Source organism: Carassius gibelio, chromosome A1 (assembly GCF_023724105.1).
Source record: "Carassius gibelio isolate Cgi1373 ecotype wild population from Czech Republic chromosome A1, carGib1.2-hapl.c, whole genome shotgun sequence".
Classification (NCBI taxonomy): domain Eukaryota; kingdom Metazoa; phylum Chordata; class Actinopteri; order Cypriniformes; family Cyprinidae; genus Carassius; species Carassius gibelio.
Genome location: NC_068371.1, coordinates 12,846,597 through 12,868,792, shown reverse-complemented (window position 1 = coordinate 12,868,792; position 22,196 = coordinate 12,846,597). Strand labels below are relative to the sequence as shown.

General features: G+C 35.6%; 1 pseudogene; it reads right to left on the bottom strand.

Annotated features, from left to right (window-relative positions):
• Positions 1–5,264: 5,264 nt before the first annotated feature.
• LOC128015629 (zona pellucida sperm-binding protein 2-like) lies at positions 5,265–14,575 on the bottom strand (annotated as a pseudogene).
• Positions 14,576–22,196: the final 7,621 nt, after the last annotated feature.

Here is a 22,196-nt window from a genome sequence, read left to right as displayed (position 1 = left end):
AATAGGTCAGTTTACAAAAATGAACCAATTCACTTTGATGAATAAGAGTTTTCTACACTGCATATGTAAAAGAAACATTCTAGGAAATAATCACAGATATCTTTTAAGACTTATGTATAACATTGCATTTGTGATGCTACACTACTTATTTGTTGCAGAACATAACTTAAGTAAACTGTTTAAAAATGTCTGGAGTATTGTCATGCTGCTGGAAAAAAGAAAAAAAAAAAATCACAATACAAACACCTTAGTCCATGGCTACAAAAAGATTATACCATTTGAATCCATATGATGCAAAATAATTACATTAAAGTTGTCACCAATATCATATATATATATGTGTGTGTGTGTGTGTGTGTGTGTGTGTGTGTGTGTGTGCCTCCCATTTTAATAAAAGCCAGGTTAACTATGGTTGAGTTCATATTAATGACCCATTGTTTAGGAGATATGTAATGGGAGCTTAATTAACTATGTAATGGAAACGCTTTAATGCAGCATTTACAGTGTGGCCACACAGATGGCCAAGTAAATGTGCTTAAATAATGTGTTTTGCTATGGGTTTGAAACTAAATCACAGAGTCCAGCTAATGCATTCACACAGCATGAGTAATGTAGAAAGTGTTGAAATCACAGACATCAGAAACACATTCTGTGGCATTTTTTCTATTCTATTATTAATTTCAGCAAGCTGTCAGTTATATAAATCACACTATATAGACAGTTCCCAGCCCTTGTGTCTTTATACAGTACCTTATTCCCCATATAATTCACATAAACTGCATATAGAATTTACACGTTGCATTCACATATGACGGCATGTCAAACTCTTAATGAAAAGTTAAATTAGTAACACCACAGACTCTCCCATTTTTAGATTTTAAAACTTTGAAGAAACCTCATATATAGCCAAACTGATGAAGCAATTCTCTCTTCTGGCTGTTCTTTGGCCTGCTCTTTCAGTCAGCATCAGTTAGCCAAATGCCAGATGGATGGTGTTCAGGCCGACTGAATTCACTGTGTCACAAAAAAAAAAAATAATAATAATAATAAAAAAGACATATGGTTAAAGTTCAGTGGGGGGACCTCGAGGTTTAAATGGCTGACGAAAATATTATTTGCTTGATAAACTCACAAAGCAAGAATACAAAAGAGTGGAGCAAGCACATAACCTTTACTGCAAATAAAAAAAAATAAAAGAAAATAAAAAAATAAAAGAAAGAAATAAAAGAAAGAAAGATGATACATTAGCTGGGAAGTGTAAAGCATACTTGGTTTCTGACTGAATACTGTGCCATTTTTTTTTTTTTTTTTTTTTTGACTCCCATTATATTTCATAACAGATTACCAGTATTTGGGAATACTGCAACTAACTAAGAGCAGCACTAGTAATTTTTATTTTTTATTTTTTTCTTAAAATTGTATGAACAAATATTTATGCATCCATTTGACAAACTTGTAAAACAAGTTCACTTGTATTTTCTGATAAGGAATTGTTTGTTGCTGCATTATACGCAAGGCAACACCCCCCCCCCCCCCCCCCCCCCCCACATTCTGTTGCTTTGCAGCCTGACATGAAGATGAAGCCGTTTTTGTTTTATCCAGCTGTACTCAGTGCAACTGAAGCATCCAAATGTAAGATACTCTTTAACACCAACATGTAAGAAAAAAAAAAAAAAAAGAAAGAATCACTGAGATGGAAAAATGACCGTCCCCTTGAGTCAGTATTTTGTGTAACCACTACTAACTTTGCACATATAAGCTTTGCAATATGCGCCTGCTCTCCTTGCTAAACTGCTCAGTTCAGTTAAATTAGATTTTTCTATACCCACTGTAACTACAAGTAAACATTGCAAAAAATTAGAAAAAATAAAATAAAATAATATAAAAACACTACATGTTTGTTTATGTTATATTCTAGCGTTATTATTGTTGAATGTAGTGTACATTTATCTGACAAGTTTAATGCCATCATCCTGATATATATTTATTTACACCCGTTTTTGAGCAAAAGTCATACTGTTATGATTACATTCCAAAATAAATAAATAAATAAATAAATAATAATAATAATAATAATAATAATAATAATAATAATAATAATAATAATAATAATAATGACATAAAAAGCCTGGTTATTTGGGTATATTTTAAAAGTTTTTACGAAAGTTACTATTTATGCTCCATGGAACTGTATTTAAATAATTTTCATGAAGAACTCTGGAATAAAGAATTATCTTTACTTATCAAGCCTGAACTACTGACTGTCTACTGCATTATATAAAAATAACTGATAGGGCACAATATACTGTATTAATATGAAGTTTTCCATTAATTAACTTTTTTTTTTTCTTCAGTGTATGTGATTATTATTACTTATGATTATTCATCCTTAAGTAGCTTCAGTGTGTTTAGCTCATTTGTGTGAGTAACTTTCACAAGAGTAGATTGACTATAGATTAACTATAAATCACTGGTCTCTTGTTGTTGTTTGGCAATTTACAGTTTTAAAGTAGCTTCGACATTGCAGATTACTTTTAGATCCTGCAAATGAGTGTGATTCATATGTAAAATTATATTATCGATATAGAAATCTTTGAATTGCATATTACATTTGCACTCATGCATAGCTCCTCGATAGTTGGGATATTAGGTCATTTCCTCTGCTGTCTCCAACTGGACCAATCGGGTCTTCTGTAGGATGCTGATTTTCGAGTCATATTTAAAAGGACGATTTTCAGGCCATCCTCTGTAATAAATACAGATTCCGAAATGACTTCATAAATAAATTCAAATGAGTTTGAAATTGCCCATTTTCACAAGTCCAATTGGAAAATAACCCCCTTATCTCCATTTCCGTCCACTACTATGCCTCTTTGGAAAACCAACAGAATAAGATTGTACATTAGGCCATTTTGTAGGAGAGTGTGGCGAGTAAAAGGAAACAGAAATGCCAAGCTCACATCAGGTTTGCTGATTGGGTCAGTAGAGAGCTTTAGAAAAAAATGAATTTTGATAACTCTGGGAATTCCAAATTTATCACAGTGTCCTTTCAAGCCTTTATGGACAGAAAAGGGCTTACATAAGCAACTTCTTTCATAAGAGTATGGACATGGGCTGCTGCCCTTTGCCGCCTTTGCCTTGTTGGTCTGAGTGTGTCACTTATTTAAGTACAGAAACACTTTCAAGAATCAGTCCTGTTCCAATAGTTTAGTGCTAATTAAAAGAATCGTTCAGGCAGTGTTCATTTCGATAACGAAGACAGAAAATATGATGAAGATGATATGTTGACGAGCTAAAATATCTGATGATCAAAACTGTGCCAAAATATATGCCGTGTCTTCGTTAAAGGGGGGGTGAAATGCTCGTTTTCACTCAATACCCTGTTAATCTTGAGTACCTATAGAGTAGTACTGCATCCTTAATAACTCCAAAAAGTCTTTAGTTTTATTATATTCATAAGAGAAAGATAGTCTGTACCGCTTTTTCCTGGAAAAACACGACCGACTGGAGGCGTCACGTGTGGGCGGAGCTAAAGAATCACGAGCGCCAGTAGGCTTTTGTGTGAGAGCGTTTGGAAGCTGACATTACCTTTAGGAAAAAAAACATCATCCAAAACAAACCATGGCTAACAGTCAGATTCAGCCGTTTATTTATGATCCAGAATCAGATCCCGAGGCTGAAACTAAACGAGAGCAGCATCAGCAACGACTCGCTCTGAGCGGAGCTCGAACCCGGGTCTCCGATGGGAGGCGGACGCACTAACAAGGAGGCAGAGATATTTGAAGCAGTTTTACTCACCGCCTGCGGTTCCAACACATGATCGTGACCCTTTTTCGTTGGGATTGCATCACCCTTAAGAAATAAACGATACGCAAATCCGTCGTCAAACTGGGCCTTGTTTGTAAAACAAGCATTTTCGAAATGCAGGGAACAAACACAAACACTTGCACAACTTCGTTGATGCTCTGTAAAAATAAACTCCATCCACTGGTCCCTTAATGCTGTTTCTCTTTTGGTAATCTGTGCAGGGTTGTCTTGCCCTGGCAACCAAAAACACACTCCTTCTGTGACATTTCGCGACGCTCTCGCTCTGATCAGTGATTGTCTGTGCTCAGCCTCTCATTGCTCTGCTATACGGGAGCACGCGCTCTTCTGGGAGAAGTGCCCTCAAGACCCATATAAGCAAATTCCGCTCCATCTAACGTCACACAGAGCCATACTCGAAAAAAACTTTCCGAAACTTGTGACAAACCGGAAGGAGTATTTTTGGAACAGAAATACTCCTTCAAACGTACAACTTAATTTTTGAAACTTTGTCCATGTTTAGCATGGGAATCCAACTCTTTAACAGTGTAAAAAACTCAGTATGCATGAAATAGCATTTCACCCCCCATCCCCCCCCCCCCCTTAACAAAACCAGACGTGACTATAATGTTATTTGAGGACTGCCAGACATTAAAAATACATCCTATAGGCTACTGTTTTGTCCTTAAAAATGTGTGTCCCTGTCATTGGATTGCAACTGAACAACAAAATATGTTAATTAAATATTTTAAGTAAACCTATATATATATATATGACATGTGGAATATATGATATATAAATGATATTAAATATATGATATGTGCACAATTATAATTTGAAAATTTGAACAAATTTTCCCCAATTTGAAGCATCCAGTTAATTTCTTGGTGGAGAAAGCCCTCTTCGTAACAGGCAGAGGTGTCTTTCCCGCCTCATAGACTGAAAACATTATAGGGGTGCTGAGACAACACCAGTCTGAGATGCGGCCCATCTGGTTTTAGTAATCTCTGGACACCAAAAGACGCCCTAAAATGTCCTGCAATGCTCCAAATATAGTACCTACACAGGAAGAAGAAACAAAACAACCAATAGTTCAAAAGTTCACTGGCAGAATTTTTTTTTTATATCCTGGTGTGTTGAAGGAATAGTTCCCTGCCAAAAAAATTAAAATGTGCTTGCTCTCAGGCCATCCAAGATGTAGGTGAGTTTGTTTCTTCATCAGATTTGTAGAAACGTAAAATTACATAGGTGAATGTTATGATGTATGGAGGGCCAAGAGTGCCACTTAAAATTAAAAATTAAGAATCACTACAAGCAGTACTTGGTATTTATATCAATATCCACAGCTGAGGTGCCCTTGAGCAAGACACCAAACCCCCAATTGCCCCACAGCAAAATGTGTATGCACACTTGGATGGGTTAAACATCCTAATTAACAATTAACACTTAAAAATGGAACCTTATGCTGCCCCGGGTAAGCAACTGGAGGATGAATAAAGGTCATGATTTGAAGACAAAAGAAAAGGTTAGAAAGTGTCTTCCAGAAGATAAAGATAGGCTGTACACTCACCCATCGATTAGAAGTTCCCACTGGGGGAGACTGAGTGGACTGGGGGTTGAAGTCATCCAACAACATCCCAGCATCAGGACAAGGTTGGGGACTGTCCTCTCCATAACGTGCACCTCAACATACACAGGATCTCGTGATGGGATAATCAGCATCACTGTAGAAGGATGTGTAGGCCTCAAACCCTGAGGAACAACACTGGGGTTTAAGCAGTTTGAAAGGCTTTAGGAAGACACAGGACAAGACCTTACCTTCAGCACAGCCTTTGGTGACACACTGGCCAGTCTGAGCTCCAGCAGCAGCTGCCGGTGGAGGTGGAGGAACAGAGTTGACCTCCACAACCAGAGCTTCCACAGAAGTTAAGTTGCGAGAGCAGTTAAACAGTTTATTAGAAAAAAAGCTGACATTTTAGCATCATAACTCTAGCCACACAATCCTTTAGAAATAATTATAATATTCTGATTTGCTACTCAAAAAAACATATTACATTGAAAAGAGCTGAAATGTATTTTCTATTTTTTTTTTTATTTTTTTTTTTTGATAAATAGAAAGTTCATTATTGCAGAAAGTTCATTGTTGCTTAAAAAAAAAAAAAAAAAAAAAAAAAAAAGTAATTTCTGTATATTTAGTTTATGCATTTAGCAGACGCTTTTATCCAAAGCGACTTACAGTGCATTCAGGCTATCAATTTTTACCTATCTTGTGTTTGATTGATATATTGCTCTTATCTGTACAATCAAAACTGAAAGTGTAAATTTAAATGTAAGTTATTTTCAGTGTTATGAGAAGGTGCCACAAAATGCGTATAGAAAAGAATCAACCCATACACCCCCCCATCCCCCCCACACACATTCTGTTGCTTTGCAGCCTGACATGAAGATGAAAACGTTTTTGTTTTATCCAGCTGTACTCAGTGCAACTGAAGCATCAAAATGTAAGATACTCTTTAACACCAACATGTAAGAAAAAAAGAAAAAAAAGAAAGAATCACTGAGATGGAAAAATGACCGTCCCCTTGAGTCAGTATTTTGTGTAACCACTACTAACTTTGCACATATAAGCTTTGCAATATGCGCCTGCTCTCCTTGCTGAACTGCTCAGTTCAGTTAAATTAGATTTTTCTATACCCACTGTAACTACAAGTAAACATTGCAAAAAAAAAAAAAAAAAAATACAATAAAATTTTATTTTTGATCTGATGTGAGCATAAATATTGGAACAGCTGCCTCACAGGTATTTCTAAGTGTTCAGCCGTGTCCTGTTGCATTAATACTTCAGATGTTAAATGCAGGGAATGCGTCTTATCAGATATATACATTGCTTCTGCATTCTACAGTAAGTCTTGCATTCGATGATGACACACATACCAGGATGAAGATGAGGAAGCCGACTCTGAAAGAAAATCAAGCAAATTGGATGCTAAAAGAAAATAGCAAGTCATTTAGAACTATAGGAAAAACAAAGGGCATGGAGAAATCAAGAGTTAATTGATTTATTGAAAACTACCGGCAACATCAGCAACCAGTGACAACCTGATCAGATGATAAAAAGAACAGTAGTAGATGACAGACAAATCATAAAAGATGTGAAAATGAATCCTTAAATACATGTCTGTAAAATCACCAACAACCTCCAGAAAGCTGGGGTGATGCTCTGTCAATCTACAGTCAGCAGGATAATTTGACACAGAATTACAGAAACTACAGAGCAAACCTCTGATCATCACCAAAAACAGAAACAAGTTTCTTCACAAATGTGAGCCAGTAGAGTTTTGGACCGATGAAACAAAGATTAACCTTTATCTAAATTATTGGAAAGGAAATGTGTGGAGAAAAAAGGGAACTGCAAATAATCCCAAGCATATTCAATTCAATTCAATTCAAGTTTATTTGTATAGCACTTTTTACAATACAAATCGTTACAAAGCAACTTTACAGAAAATTATGTTTCTACAATATTTAGTAGTAGCTAGTAGTTTGTGCACATTTGACAGGATTTTAGAAATAATAATAATAATAATAATAATAATAATAATAATAATAATAATAATAATACAAGAGGTAGTCAGCTAGACGATGAACTATCAATATTATTAATTAAGTTATTATATGATGCAGTCACACATTTAGCAATAATTGTTAGTTCTGTTTGTTGATTCAGGGTTAGCATCATCTGGGGTCCTCTGAGGGTCAGCATCATCTCTTCTCAGGTGTTCTGGATCCAGACTGGAGCTTGTGTAAATCCTAGTTACCACGGGATGTAAATCCCGTGGCGAAACATAGAAACAAAATACAGACATCATTAGCATAGCTGCTGATTTAACAAAGTAAAATTAGTTTAACCCAAGCTAATGAATAAAAATGCACCTTTGATCAGATGCGACTACACTCACAATTTAAAAAATACATTATTCGAATGCTTGGCGAAAGAGATGTGTTTTTAATCTAGATTTAAACAGAGAGAGTGTGTCTGAACCCCGAACATTATCAGGAAGGCTATTCCAGAGTTTGGGAGCCAAATGTGAGAAAGCTCTACCTCCTTTAGTGGACTTTGCTATCCTAGGAACTACCAAAAGTCCAGCGTTTTGTGACCTTAGGGTGCGTGATGGGTTGTAGCGTGGTAGAAGGCTAGTTAGGTACACAGGAGCTAAACCATTTAGGGCCTTATAGGTAAGTAATGATAATTTGTAACTGATACGGAACTTAATAGGTAGCCAGTGCAGAGACTGTAATATTGGGGTAATATGATCATATTTACTTGACCTCGTAAGGACTCTAGCTGCTGCATTTTGGACTACCTGTAGCTTGTTTATTGACGAAGCAGGACAACCACCTAGAAGTGCATTACAATAGTCCAGTCTAGAGGTCATGAATGCATGAACTAGCTTTTCTGCATCAGAAACAGATAACATGTTTCGTAGCTTGGCAATGTTTCTAGGATGGAAGAATGCAGTTTTTGTAACATTGGAAATATGATTTTCAAAAGACAAATTCATGTCTAATATAACACCCAGATATCTGACTGTAGAGGAAGTAACAGTACATCCGTCTAGTTGCAGATTGTAATCTACAACCAAATCTGTAAATCTTGGTGGAGGTGGTGTCATGGCATGGGCATGCATGACTGTCTCTAGAACAGGACCTCCTAATTTTATTGATGACTTGAAACAGAATGACTTTGGAAGGGTACAAAATAATCTTGAATACCAATATTAAAGAAAATGCCACCAAACTCATTATAAAGCATTTCATATTGGATCAGGACAATGACGCAAAACACCCTGCCAGTTCAGTCAAGGACTTTATCAGGGCAGTTATTGTTATTACATTGTGTAGGTGTAGATTAGACTGTGTAAAATGAGCAAATACTGACTAATAAAATAACATGGAAAGGTACTTAATATTCACAATGAACTTTATGGAAAATTAATTTAGCAAGGATATTTAGGGAGATAGTTATTTTATATATATATATATATATATATTAGGGGTGTAACGGTTCACAAAATTCACGGTTCGGTTCGATACGATACACTGATGTCACGGTTCGGTTCGGTTCGATACGTTTTAGATACAGCAAAATGTAAAAACATCTCAACTTTTCAGAATGCCGCAAGCGCACCGCGGGTCATGTGACAAGAACCAACCAATCAGCTTCATCCTTTCCCGTAACAAGGTTGAGAGCTCAGCCAAGATGAAGGAACAGCTGATCATAGTTGTATATGGATTGCAATTTTGAAATAAATTTAGTAGCAGAGCTACTGCAAGCGATTTTTAGAGCTGCAAATCCATTTATCCTTCGCTGAAATTTCCGCGTCTCATGGAGAGAGCACGTCATTGTTGCTTAGCAAAGACAGACGCCTCATGAGCGCTTCTGCCCGAGCGCTTTGGAAAGGAGGAGAAAGACGTGCTTAGCGTTTTCCACGCGTTTTTAGGAGCGATATGTGAACGGCCCCTAAGGCGCTCGCTCACTCAGCACGCGCTGAAGGCTCGTTGCAAAATGTCTAATGCATTTAACAGACCAGAAATATAAGATCCTAAAATAACCAACAGGTCTGGTGTTTGGGTTGGATTCCCTGTAAGCTATAGTGTCTAAATGCTGCAGGGATAGTTTGCTGCGTGCATGTTTCTCCTTTTTTTCGTCTTTTCCCAGATAGTACTGACGCATATATCCCAGATATTCCCGCTGGTGTTTTTTTTTTTTTTTTTTTTGTATTCCCGCTGGTGTACCCTGTCATGTTGCAGATGCGACATACCGTTGTTTTTTTATCCACCACTCTCTTGCCATCACCATTATAGCTTAACCCCTTTGCGTGCAAACATCGCTGACGGCCCCAGTTTATTATTGTTTCACTTTCACAGCACATTAAACATCACTGTCTTACTTCATCTGGACAAACTGTGCATCAATGGAAAGTTTAAAGACTCAAGCTTCGATATTTGACCAATATTTTGATAAAACATTGTTGCAGTGACAGATATTTAGTGATTTATGTCAGGAGTGCAAAATAATAAATCCGTATTATGCCACATTTTGAATAGAAATTCACAACTCACTCATATTCAGTCACGTCAAGAGCGGTTTATTTGTGTTCACATAGACTCACTGAACAGCGTCAATAAGGATTTACAGACCAAAGATGCATATCTGCGGAGATATATGGATATATTTACTGATGTTTACTTCATATTTCTTCAGACAGAATTGTCATTTCTATTCATTTTCCACGGATTTACGCGATCAGATGATAAACAGCCTCTCCCAGCGATCTCTGTGTGCGTGCAGTAGTCACAGCTCGTGCGGTGTGTGACTCAGACTCTGATTGGGTCTTTCAAACGTCAATCTTAGAGTTTCATATCTGGACACCGCCCCATCGTGTCACATGCTTCCTGCACACTTCCTGGTAGTTATCTGGCCAAAACAACACTGAAACACCTCTGTACACACAAAATATCCGAATAATAAACCCGCGATTACGATAGTAAAGCTTGGTATGAGAATTTCTTGAGATCTGGGGCGTTTTTATAAAAAAAAATCGAAAATGTACATCGGAAATGCTAACTTGTGCAGCGATGAAAAAGGCTACAAATAACATATTTTTACAACAGTAAACGACCAAATTCCACCCCTGATCGCTAAAGGGAATCCAAAGTGCACCCAAACACCAGACCTGTTGGTTATTGGGGGATCTTCTCATTTCTAGTCTGTTAAACGCATTGGCTATTTTGCAACGAGCCTTCAGCGCGTACTGAGTGAGCGAGCGCCTGCTGAGTAGCCTAACATAAACATATAAGATGGTGTTTTTTTCTTCTTCGGGAGTGTCAGGGGCGTTGCCTGTTACGTTGTTTGGGTTATTGGGCTACCTTGTTGAACGCATATCATTATATTTCTATCTCTCTCTTTTTTTTTTCCAAATATAATTAATTACTCCAACGAACCGTTCGGTATACATAATGCGTACCGCGTACCGAACCGAAAGCGTCGTACCGAACGGTTCAATACGAATACGCGTATCGTTACACCCCTAATATATATATATATATATATATATATATATATATATATATATATATAATAACTATATATATATAATAACTATATATATATATAATAACTATATATATATATATATATATATATATATATATATATATATATATATATATATATATATATATTCCTCACAATTTTGAAACCTTAACATTAGTTCTTATATTAGACTTAGAATTATGCCATCGATGATGTACACTTATTCAAAACCTCACAAAAGGCACATTTTCCTTATGAGACATAATGCACTCCCAGAGAAATCATACAAGCAAGTAACCTACTGTATTATGTTAATGTCATGACTGCATTGTCAAAGAATGTCAGCAGGAGTTAGCAGTGATACACTGATGTAATCATTATATGTAATTCTCCTACGACAGGGTTAACTGCACGGAATGTCCAGTAAATGGAGGACTGGAGTAGATTCCATTATTAGCTGTCACAGCACGAGGAGGGAACTCAATATAGTGTACTGTACATCCCCAGGCAGCTTTAAATGATCCAGTTTATTTTGACCTTCAGTCGTCAGGGCGGAGCAGAGCATCGCAAATGATTGAGGGAAGTGAAGCCTGCCAGAGACACACGGCACAAGGCTTTGTTAGAATTGATCATGAAACTTTTAAATGCCTCCAAGGCAGAAAAAGGGAAAGGAAGATGAGTAGGAGGAGAAAGCACAGCGTTTTACAGTGGTTCTGATCTGCTAATTTCATAGAAGAAAAAAAAAGTTATGCAAAGTTAGGCAAGGCAACTTTATTTATATAGCAGATTTCATACACATTGGTAATTCAAAGTGTTTTACATAAAGTGAAATAATAATTTTAAAAAAATCACAAAAATAAAACTTTAAAATCTTTGAAAATAATTTACATTTTGATTTAAGAGAAATAACAGATTGCATAAATTACAGTGCAATCAGTTTCGGACATCCATAGTGCTCATTCAATAAATGCACAGCAAAGCAGAAGAGTTTTGAGTCTAGATTTAAAAGTGGCTAAGATTTTAGCACATCTGATCTCTTCTGGAAGCTGATTCCAAATACGGGCAGCATAATAACTAAAAGCAGATTCCCCTTGTTTTGTGTCAACCCTTGGTATTTCTAACTGACTTGAAACTAATGATCCAAGTGGTCTGTTTATATTTAGTGAGCATATCTGCAATATATTTCGGTCATAGGTCATTGAGTGATTTATAAATGAGTACATGTACTTTAAAGGGGGGGGGGTAAAATGCTATTTCATGCATACTGAGTTTTTTACACTGTTAAAGAGTTGGATTCCCATGCTAAACATGGACAAAGTTTCAAAAATTAAGTTGTACGTTTGAAGGAGTATTTCTGTTCCAAAAATACTCCTTCCGGTTTGTCACAAGTTTCGGAAAGTTTTTTTCGAGTATGGCTCTGTGTGACGTTAGATGGAGCGGAATTTCCTTATATGGGTCCTGAGGGCACGTCTGCCGTAAGAGCGCACGCTCCGGTATAGCAGAGCAGAGAGAGGCTGTGCACAGACACTCATCACAGCGAGAGCGTCGCGAAATGTCACAAAAGGAGTGTGTTTTTGGTTGCCAGGGCAACACAACCCTGCACAGATTACCAAAAGAGAAACAGCATTAAGGGACCAGTGGATGGAGTTTATTTTTACAGAGCATCAACGGAGTTGTGCAAGTGTTTGTGTTTGTTCCCCTGCATTTCGAAGATGCTTGTTTTACAAACAAAGCCCAGGTTGACGCTGGATTTGCAAATCGTTTATTTCTTAAGGATAATGCAATCCCAATGAAAAAGGGTCACGACTGTGTGTTGGAACCGCATACGGTGAGTAAAACTGCTTCAAATATCTCTGTGTTATTAACTTAGCTATCGGCGTGTAAGCACATCAAGTAAACAACATGCGATGTTGTCATCAAACTGCAGGAGTAAAACTGCTTCAAATATCTCTGTGTTGTTTACTTAGCTATCAGCGCGTAAGCACATCAAGTAAACAACATGCGATGTTGTTATCAAACTGCACTTTCCACATGTACAGCTTAAAAAAAAAAATAGACGACAAAGTGGAACTTAGTCATTTTCCAAAACCGCTAAGCAAATATATACAGTTTCAGTACATACCACATAGAGAAGCCTTTGCTGATGCTGCTCTTGTTAAATTTCAGCCTCTGGATCTGTGTCACAGCTTCCAGATGCGCTCAACACAAAATCCTACTGGCGCTCGTGATTCTTTAGCTCCGCCCACACGTCACGCCTCTAGGCGCTCGTGTTTTTCCGGGAAAAATCGGTACAGACTATCTTTCTCTTATGAATATAATAAAACTAAAGACTTTTTGGAGTTATGAAGGATGCAGTACTACTCTATAGGTACTCAAGATTAACAGGAAATTGAGTGAAAACGAGCATTTCATCCCCCCTTTAAAATCAATCCTAAATGTAACTAGAAGCCAGTGTAAGGACATGAGGACTGGTGTGAAATGCTCAGATTTTCATGTTCTTGATGAGCTGCAGCTATCTAATGTTACTTGGGAAGGCCAGTGAGGAGACCATTACAATAGTCCATCCTGCTGGTGATGAAGGCATGAACATGTTTCTCCACATCTTGACTGGAAAAAAAAAAAACATCTCATTCTAGCAATGTTTTTTTTTTTTTTTTTTTTTGATAATAGAATGATGATTTAGTTACTGCTTTGACATGACTACTGAAACTAAGGTTTGTCTCCAGAATCACACCAATATTCCTGAGTTGATTTTTAGTTGTTAGACTCCTAGAGTCAAGGTATGCAGAACTTCAACTTTGTTTTCAAATGCAATAACTTCAGTTCCCTGTCAAGGGATCTACTGCTCTCCATGAGCTACACGACCTGGAAAACACTTACACAGAGTAAAACACTTTATATCATGTTGTCAGCATTCTATTTACTGCTGAATTTAATTTTATATTTTTACAATTGCATGTTAATTTGATATAGCTTTATTATTTCTGTGATTTAGTGAACTGGACTGGTCAGCAGAAGGTTTCTGGATCAATCTCCACTGGTGTGTCTTTACTCCAGGTGACTCCAGAGGGATCAAGGTCCTGTAATAACAGCACTGTAAGTCACTTCAGATAAAAGTGTCTGGCAAATTAATACATGTAAATGTGAATTTTGTGAATGCTTTTGTGTCTTGGGCAGAAAAAATGCTTAATAAAGCTGCTTATTTCTTAAAGCTTTTTTTCTTCAATGTTCTACTAAAATATTAATACATGCATACATTTAATACAGTTTCTATTTGGGGTTTTAAAGGGTCAGCTCATCTAAACATATAAATTCAGTCATTAATGACTTGCCTTCATTCTGTTCAATCCTTTGCCTGAACATAAAATGTGATTTTGGTCAGGTATCTCTTGCTGGTTTGTGTCCATACAGTATCAGTCAATGGAGCCTGACTTTCAGATTATTTGTGACATTATTTGATGATACTTTAGGAACTTCTGAAATGCAGGCTTTATTGACTGATTTTGTATGAACAGAAATCAGCAGAACAAACTTGACCAATCTCACATCCTCAGTGACTTTTGATCTTTCTCTAGATGTTCTCACTGGCTCTGGGGTCACTGAAGATGAAGAGACCGCAGCAGCATCTGGTCCTGATGAGAAAACAAGAGTAGATGAAGTGATGGAGCATTTCATCCATGACACTCAATCTTCTCCATCCTCAGAGCACACAGCAGTCTGCAGACATTTCAGATCCTATAAAGATGCACAAACACAAAACAAAAGCAGTCATTTTAACAGCACAGTGTCACTTCATTTCTGTATTAGAAGTAACAGAATGATCTTATTTTAGATTTTTCTTTCAGGTTTTTTCCACAGATGCTGCTGTCACCTGCTCCACCACAAAAGATCTGCATCAAATGTACAGCAAACAAGAATCAGAAAAGTGCTGTAATAACTGTTTATTAATAAACTACAACTTAAAATTTAAAAGATGTTTTGATGACCGTAGTGTACTCACTGATAGACTTTGATGGCAGCATTCCTTCATCAGTCTCTCTTCAGGAGATAAACACACGTGTGTCTCATCTGTTCCTGTAACATCCAGACAAGTCTCAGACTCCTCTGTCATATATCTGTGATATACTACATTTACATGTTGAGATAGATGCTGATGTGTTCACTCACTTTATCCAACACAAGAGCTCCACAATTTATCAACAATTCTAATGGTCAAATGAAATAGATAACTTATGTTTACTTAATGTAGATTTATTTATTTACGTTACTTACATTCATCTAAAGCAATGTAGACAGTTGATTCTACATAATAACACACACATCTCACAAATGTCTGTTCATGTGATTTGCTCTTTTGCAATTCTCTTAGAACATTTCTCTGTCTCATATTAAACAGACAATTAATCGTCTTTAAGATGTATATGGTTCATGCAAATCCACTTTGGAGACGTACATATGCTTACTGGAGATCCGCTGTTTGCTTTACATAATAAAACATGTTTTGATGTTGTTTTTCATCACAAATATACTATGATGTTACTGGCTAGCGTCTTTACACCTTAACAAATCAACAGTTTACTCTACAGTAGCTCAACAAATACGATTTTATCACATGGGAACCGTGTTTTGTTTGATAATACTCACCTTTGTAAACACCCTCTACGCTGCTCTCCTTCACGTTCGATGACGATTTATCCTTTCCGCGTGGCATCCTGGGATTGAAAAGTTTCCATCGATGAACCCTTCAGAATCTTTGCTGAAGCAGTAGGACATCCGGGGATTACTCGCCTACTGTTTTGTGGTTCAATGTTTCGAACGTACTTCTTTCTTCACATACTCTTTTTTTCCCTACTATCTAGTAAGTGAGTAGGAATATTAGAATGCAAATTAAGTATACGTACAACTGAATCTCGCGAGAGTTATTGCAATTCTCGCCTACTCTTTTATGAACGCAAAATATTCAAACATACTAATTTGTCGCATACTGCTTTTTCCATACTATATAGTAGAGAAGTATTCGATTTCGGACGTAGCCGTTGTCTTTATAGATGCTATAGTGAATTTCAAGTTTTGTTTTCCACCACCAATATCAGCTTATATTTTCTGCTTTGTTTTTTCATACTCTGTACTGTTGTTGATTTTTTCCAAATTGTTTTCTGCCTGCCAGTCGTCTAACTGACTATTTGGGAAGCAATATCATATTCTTAATTTTTGAGTTAAAGAAATCAAGGAGAAGGTCAACAGAGTCTGCATAAATTCTTGGTTGTTAAAGCCATAGCCTCTAATAATTGCACACTATAGTGTTCTTGTTAATGCATCACTTTCTAACAGAAACATATCTAGATACAGTGGTAGCAGAGATTAATATATAAAAGAACGCATAGAAATTATCAGATAGTGCTACGTCCTTAATAACAATTGATTAAATGTTTAGACCTCTACTGATGATTACATCTAGCATATATCCCTTATTGTGTGTAGGTTTATGCACATGCTGAATCAGGTCAAAATTGTTTAAAACACTAATCATTTCTTTTGTAGTTTGTGTGTGGTGCACCTTTCAATACAATCCCTAGATATTCAAAATACAAGTACTTACCTAATGACACTTGCTTACATTGATAGACATCTTTAAATAAAGCAGCTACACCTCGACCTCAATTAAAAGTCCTGCAGACCCTCATACAATTAAAGTTGGGAGGGGTTGTTTCATTGAGGACTGTTGCACTGCAGCTGGCTTCTAACCATGTTTCATTTAGAAACATAAAATCCATATTGTTTGTGGTTATTAAATATATCGATATATATATATATATATATATATATATATATATATATATATATATATATATATATATATATATATATATATTTTTTTTTTTTTTTTTTTTTTTTTAAATGAGCTAATGTTTTTTATTATTAGTAGTATTTTTTTGGATTTTTTTTTTTTTTTTTTTTTTTTTGCATAAGTTAATTATGCAAAGTTTAACTATTCTTTTTTTCATTGTCATATTAGTATATTTGGGAAATTAAAACATTAGCTCTGAAATAACTGTTGAATGGATGGATGGATGCATGAATGAAAAGTTTTTTTTTTTCTTAGATTGCAATCAATAGTTCCCATAGTTGAAGATAGATTGTTTTATATGTTCCCTCATGGGAACTTGTGTTCCATGATATATTCCCTTGATTGCTACTTGTGTAAATTTGCCTGTAATTATGGCATTAACAACAAAAGCAATGCAACATAAGTGAGATATAACTGCTGTAAATCTATCCAGATTATCTAATTTCATGGGTTAATAATAATTTCACATGGCTGCACTTTCCATTAACATTAATGACCTCACAACATGGATGCTAACTGTTATTAATAGCTATTCAGACAATGCCCCACAATGCTTACCTTGAGCTAATGGACGACATGAAGAATAAACAAAGTTAAAATCACTCATGAGTTGTACTTGAGGAGGACTGAAGCACTCTAGTCACAGTTAAAGAATGGTGACCTCTTAAACTTTAAACATATAAGGATAAATAACTAAATATAATCTATTCAACATGGATGAAAACACTTATGCACTGTTGTGGTGTGATGGTAATGTTGCATGTCAACGGACAAAATAAATGCAAACATTGGACTTAAAAAAATATTTATGTGGTTAGATCAAGTTTGTAAAATAATAATAATAATAATAATAATAAGAAGAAGAAGAAGAAGAAGAAGAAGAAGAAGAAGAAGAAGAAGAAGAATGTGCATATGTATTTATTATTATTATTATTATTATTATTATTATTATTATTATTATTATTATATTTTATTTTTAGTCACACCCACTAAAGAAATCGGATTCTTGCAGCCTAAACAAAGTTTTTGAGACCAATGAATTTGTATAATTTTCCATGACAGGTGTTTTAAATCTGAGAATTATTTAATTTAATTTAATTTAATTTAATTTAATTTTGATACAGTCTTTCTTTTGAAGTCCATTAATATTTTCTTTCCCTCAACTTGACTTCTTCAGCACACATAATCATTTGGCTTTTAATTTATACAATATGTCTTCATTATTTCACACCCACAAAGACACTCTCACTCTTTAGATTCTCTCAATCTTAAGTTTCCAAAACAACAACTATGTACTGCAAATATATATTTTCCATGTGCGACCACACATACATAATTTGTTTGACTCTGAAAAAAAAAAAAAAAAAATTCTAAGTGAACTTTCTTTCAAACAGAGGTCAAACTAAAGACAGAATGCTTCACGTACTAAATGTGGGTAGAAGAATAATTATGAGTGTTACGCAACTCAAACATGAGACTTAAATATTTCTCATCATTATCGTTAGAAATGTCCTTAATTTATGATACTAGTCAAACACAAATATTTGAGATGAAAAATAATTTGCACAAAGAAAAAGAAAACAAAAAGCAATGCGAACTAAAAACAAAACACCCTGCGGTATTTAAAATGCTCTTTTCTTGCAAAAAAAAAAATGCATTGTTGCAGTGTAGATGTTATAGCTGGAGCTCTGACCTAAAATTTGCACATATGGTGGTGATTGGCTTTTTATGCACTGTCACCTAATGACTCATTAGACTGCCTAGCTTTGAGACAGAGCCCCAGTTTCATCCGATGCACAGGCACCTTGTCATCAAAGACACAAAAATGCTTTCATCCAGGGAATTCTGGAATCAAGCATGCAGAGGGCCAGACGTATCTTAGTGGGCTACAACCCAAAGTATCTTGTGCGAGACCATGGGCTAAGTCCTGTTATGCCACGAGGAAAAAAGGTGTTATGGAAGAAGCTGGCGGCCTGCATTGGATTATCATTAGAGTGAGGCGAAGCATGCCGAAGGCTCTATGTGACACATTATGTGGTAGTCATAAATAAATAAATGTATACTGTATATATGTATATACATACACACACACACAACATTTCTTGCTGGTGATTCAATCTGATTGTCTGATATGTATTTCCAAACATTAAATGTTCACCTAATATTGGCATGCAATGGTTTCATCCTTGTATCACAGCATTTCTCACAGGGAATGTTATTGGCGGACGACCAAATCCACTCTAATCTTAAATGTATTATTGTTTTTGAGTCACAGTATGTAATTTTATTTTTTGGTAAGAATGTAGTTGTTCAGACAAATATGGGGTGTTTGAAATTTGCTAAAGTGTTTTCAGTGATTTGTTGTCGAGGGCGTCAGCGGCTGTTCAGCGCTTATAAACCAGCCGAGAGCAGCCTCACCCTGGCCAATTCTTTGTTGATTTGTCACCACCTATGATGTCTCTACAGTGATGAATGAGACATATATTCAGATATAATTTGTTTTGGGTAAATCTAACGGGTTATGTTTTTAGTCTCAGTCTATAATTTGTCCCAAAGGAAAGTTTTAACCTAACGTAAAAAAAAAAATGTGGTTACTTTTAATGCTGTATGTCGGAACACTGCCTTTGTACTCTTGTCTGAATTGCTTAGCAACTGATATGATGGCTGTTGTTGTGTATTAAACATTATGAAAAAAATAAAAAAAATAAATTAGAAGTATTTAATAATAGTCATGCTTTGTGTGAGTGGGTCTGCAGTTAAGACTTATATTGAAGAGAATGAAGGCTGGAACCAAGCTGATGGTCGATCATCGCCCAACATCGGGCCATTGGCAAGGATCTGTCAGGTTGGTATTTTATTTTTATTGGTGTGTTCTACACGTCTGACTCTCGTTGGGCTCACATCAGTGACAGTTTGCCCAATTCAACATGCTGAATCCACATCGGGGCCGTCGGTGAGAGTGAGAAATCTGGTTAGAATTAATGAATCAATCAGACCATGATAATCAAAATTGAAGTTTTTACTTTTAAGTAAAGTACTTTTACTTTCAAAAACAACTTGAACTGAATATGAACTGAGCAGGACTGTCATCAGAAATGTCCTTTAACATAACCAGTCAATCTCTCTCATCATTTTTAACTCTCCATAAAACAGTATGCTTTTAATACAGTAATGCAATAAGCTTTCAGTGGAGCAAAATATAATTTTTCATGGCCATTCGCTCCAGTGTTACCCAATAAATGTTAAACAGATAGATTTGTGCTATTAGGTGCATGTCCAAGTATTTATCTGGAGTGTGGAAGCGGTTAGCATGAGATGCCGTCGTGATTCGCTTGGAATTTATTATTTTTTTTCTTGTTATTGGTGGACATAGCTTAAAACACACCATATTTGCTCACTGAGATAAGGGTAATAAATCGTTAAAGAGTCTTTTGTTAAATAAAGAAAAACAAACAGGATGTGCTTTCTGCGGTCTCGATCTCTGTGAACTGGAATGTCACAAAATTGAACCAAAACTCAGTGTAAAGGCTATTTGCCTCAGGTATGATAAATCTATCTATAGGAAGTCTGAAATGCCCTTTTTTCTTAAAAAAAAAAAAAAAAAAAAAGAAAAAACAGAGGTGCATAAATTTGCAATAAAGAGCTATCAGTAATTAAAAGGAAACACTAGATAGTTTAATGATGCACACTTAAAACATTAAGATGATTTGTACTAGTGTCAGAGGTCGCAGTCAAAATGGGCAACCACATGACCTGAATATTGTTTTACCTCCAGCATTGCTCCAAAGTCATTTTTATTGATGAGATACAAGATATGTTATCTAATGTCGCATCTATATGTCCATTTAATACAGTGATAGTGCTAGTATGTCCTTAGTCATTGCTAGGTGGTTGCCTAGTCAAATGAGGCCCATGTCCCATTCATCTGGTGAAAACCATAGTTTGTTTTGAGTTAAACATATGCACATATTGTAACACTTATAATACCTGTAACACATTTAATACTTGCAAAGTGTATAAGATTAATACATTTGTGATGTGTGAAATATGTACTATAATTGCAATGTGTAACACATGTAATATCATATAGAATTACATATACTTGTGTTCATTACAGAGAAAATAAGATTCAACTTTAAAAAATATATATATATATATATATATTTATTTTTTATTAACTACTGAGCTTACATGTGATTACAAAGTAATTGCATTGCCCAAAATTAATAACGTGGAGTCAAGCATCACTACAATAACTGCTGCCCTGTCATTTTGACAATAATGCATACAATAAATAAACTGAACAGAAAACAAACAAGATGGAAAAAAGGATGACATTTTCAATAGAGATGTGCATATTCTGCAGATGCAAAGTTATATCAGAGCGGAGCTTTTCCTTGGACCAACTAAAGAGACAAACAGCTGTGGCTCTGCTGCTAGAAACAGGCTGAAATGTAAATTGTCATTTTGGAAGAACAAAACATTGCTCTGGGCTTCATTCTACATTCCTTTGCATGCTGACAATTGAATGTTCCACAAAAGCACTTTGTTCTCACTGCTATTGTCACTTGTCTTGTGTCTCACCTAGTTAGCAGTCAACTCTAGTTGTTTCTTAAAACATTCATTGAGCTCTAATTATTAAAACAATACCCTTCAACCCATAAATAATGCCCCTCCCAAATAGTGTAGGATCATATTTTACCACTGAAAACAATTTCATCCTATTATGCTTGTTACAAATTTTATTAGTCGATGGTTCTCTAAAACCACTTAATCATATATCCATTATGACAAAAGGGAAGAACAACACTTTTTTACCTTAGATAAGGATGATATCACTCGTGTCTACTATGCTTGAGCGAGAAGACACGGAGACATAAGAGATTCCAAGAATAATAGAACTTTAATAAACAGAACACCAGGAAAGCACACATAGCACTGGGGTGAGACGAACAATTGCAACATGAAAACACACAGGGCTTAAATTATGGGACTAATCAAGGAATTAACGCAGAGATTAATGGGACACAGCTGAACGGAAATGGTATGTTCAATTATTGAATATAATTAATATAAATAGAGAACTACAGAGAAATACAGAGAACTACAATTTCAAATAACTATTACTTTATGTGCTGTTTTAAGTAAAAATGTCCATGAGGTTTAAATATGTAAATGTGAAAAAAATGTTGAACACTGATTTATTTTAATAGAGGCTTATTATTTGAGGTGTCCTCTGCAAGGTTGAGATGAACCAAACAAGTGTGATACAATCTTTGACGTGGATTATGAGATTCATGCAACCTCCTTCTTCAAATGGACAATCAGTAATGGAGAGGCTAATTTGTATGTTTTAGGAATTCATAGAGATGTTTCTTATTACCATCCATATCAATTTGTTTCATGTCCACACACACAATTTATTTCACAATATGAGTTTATCTTTTC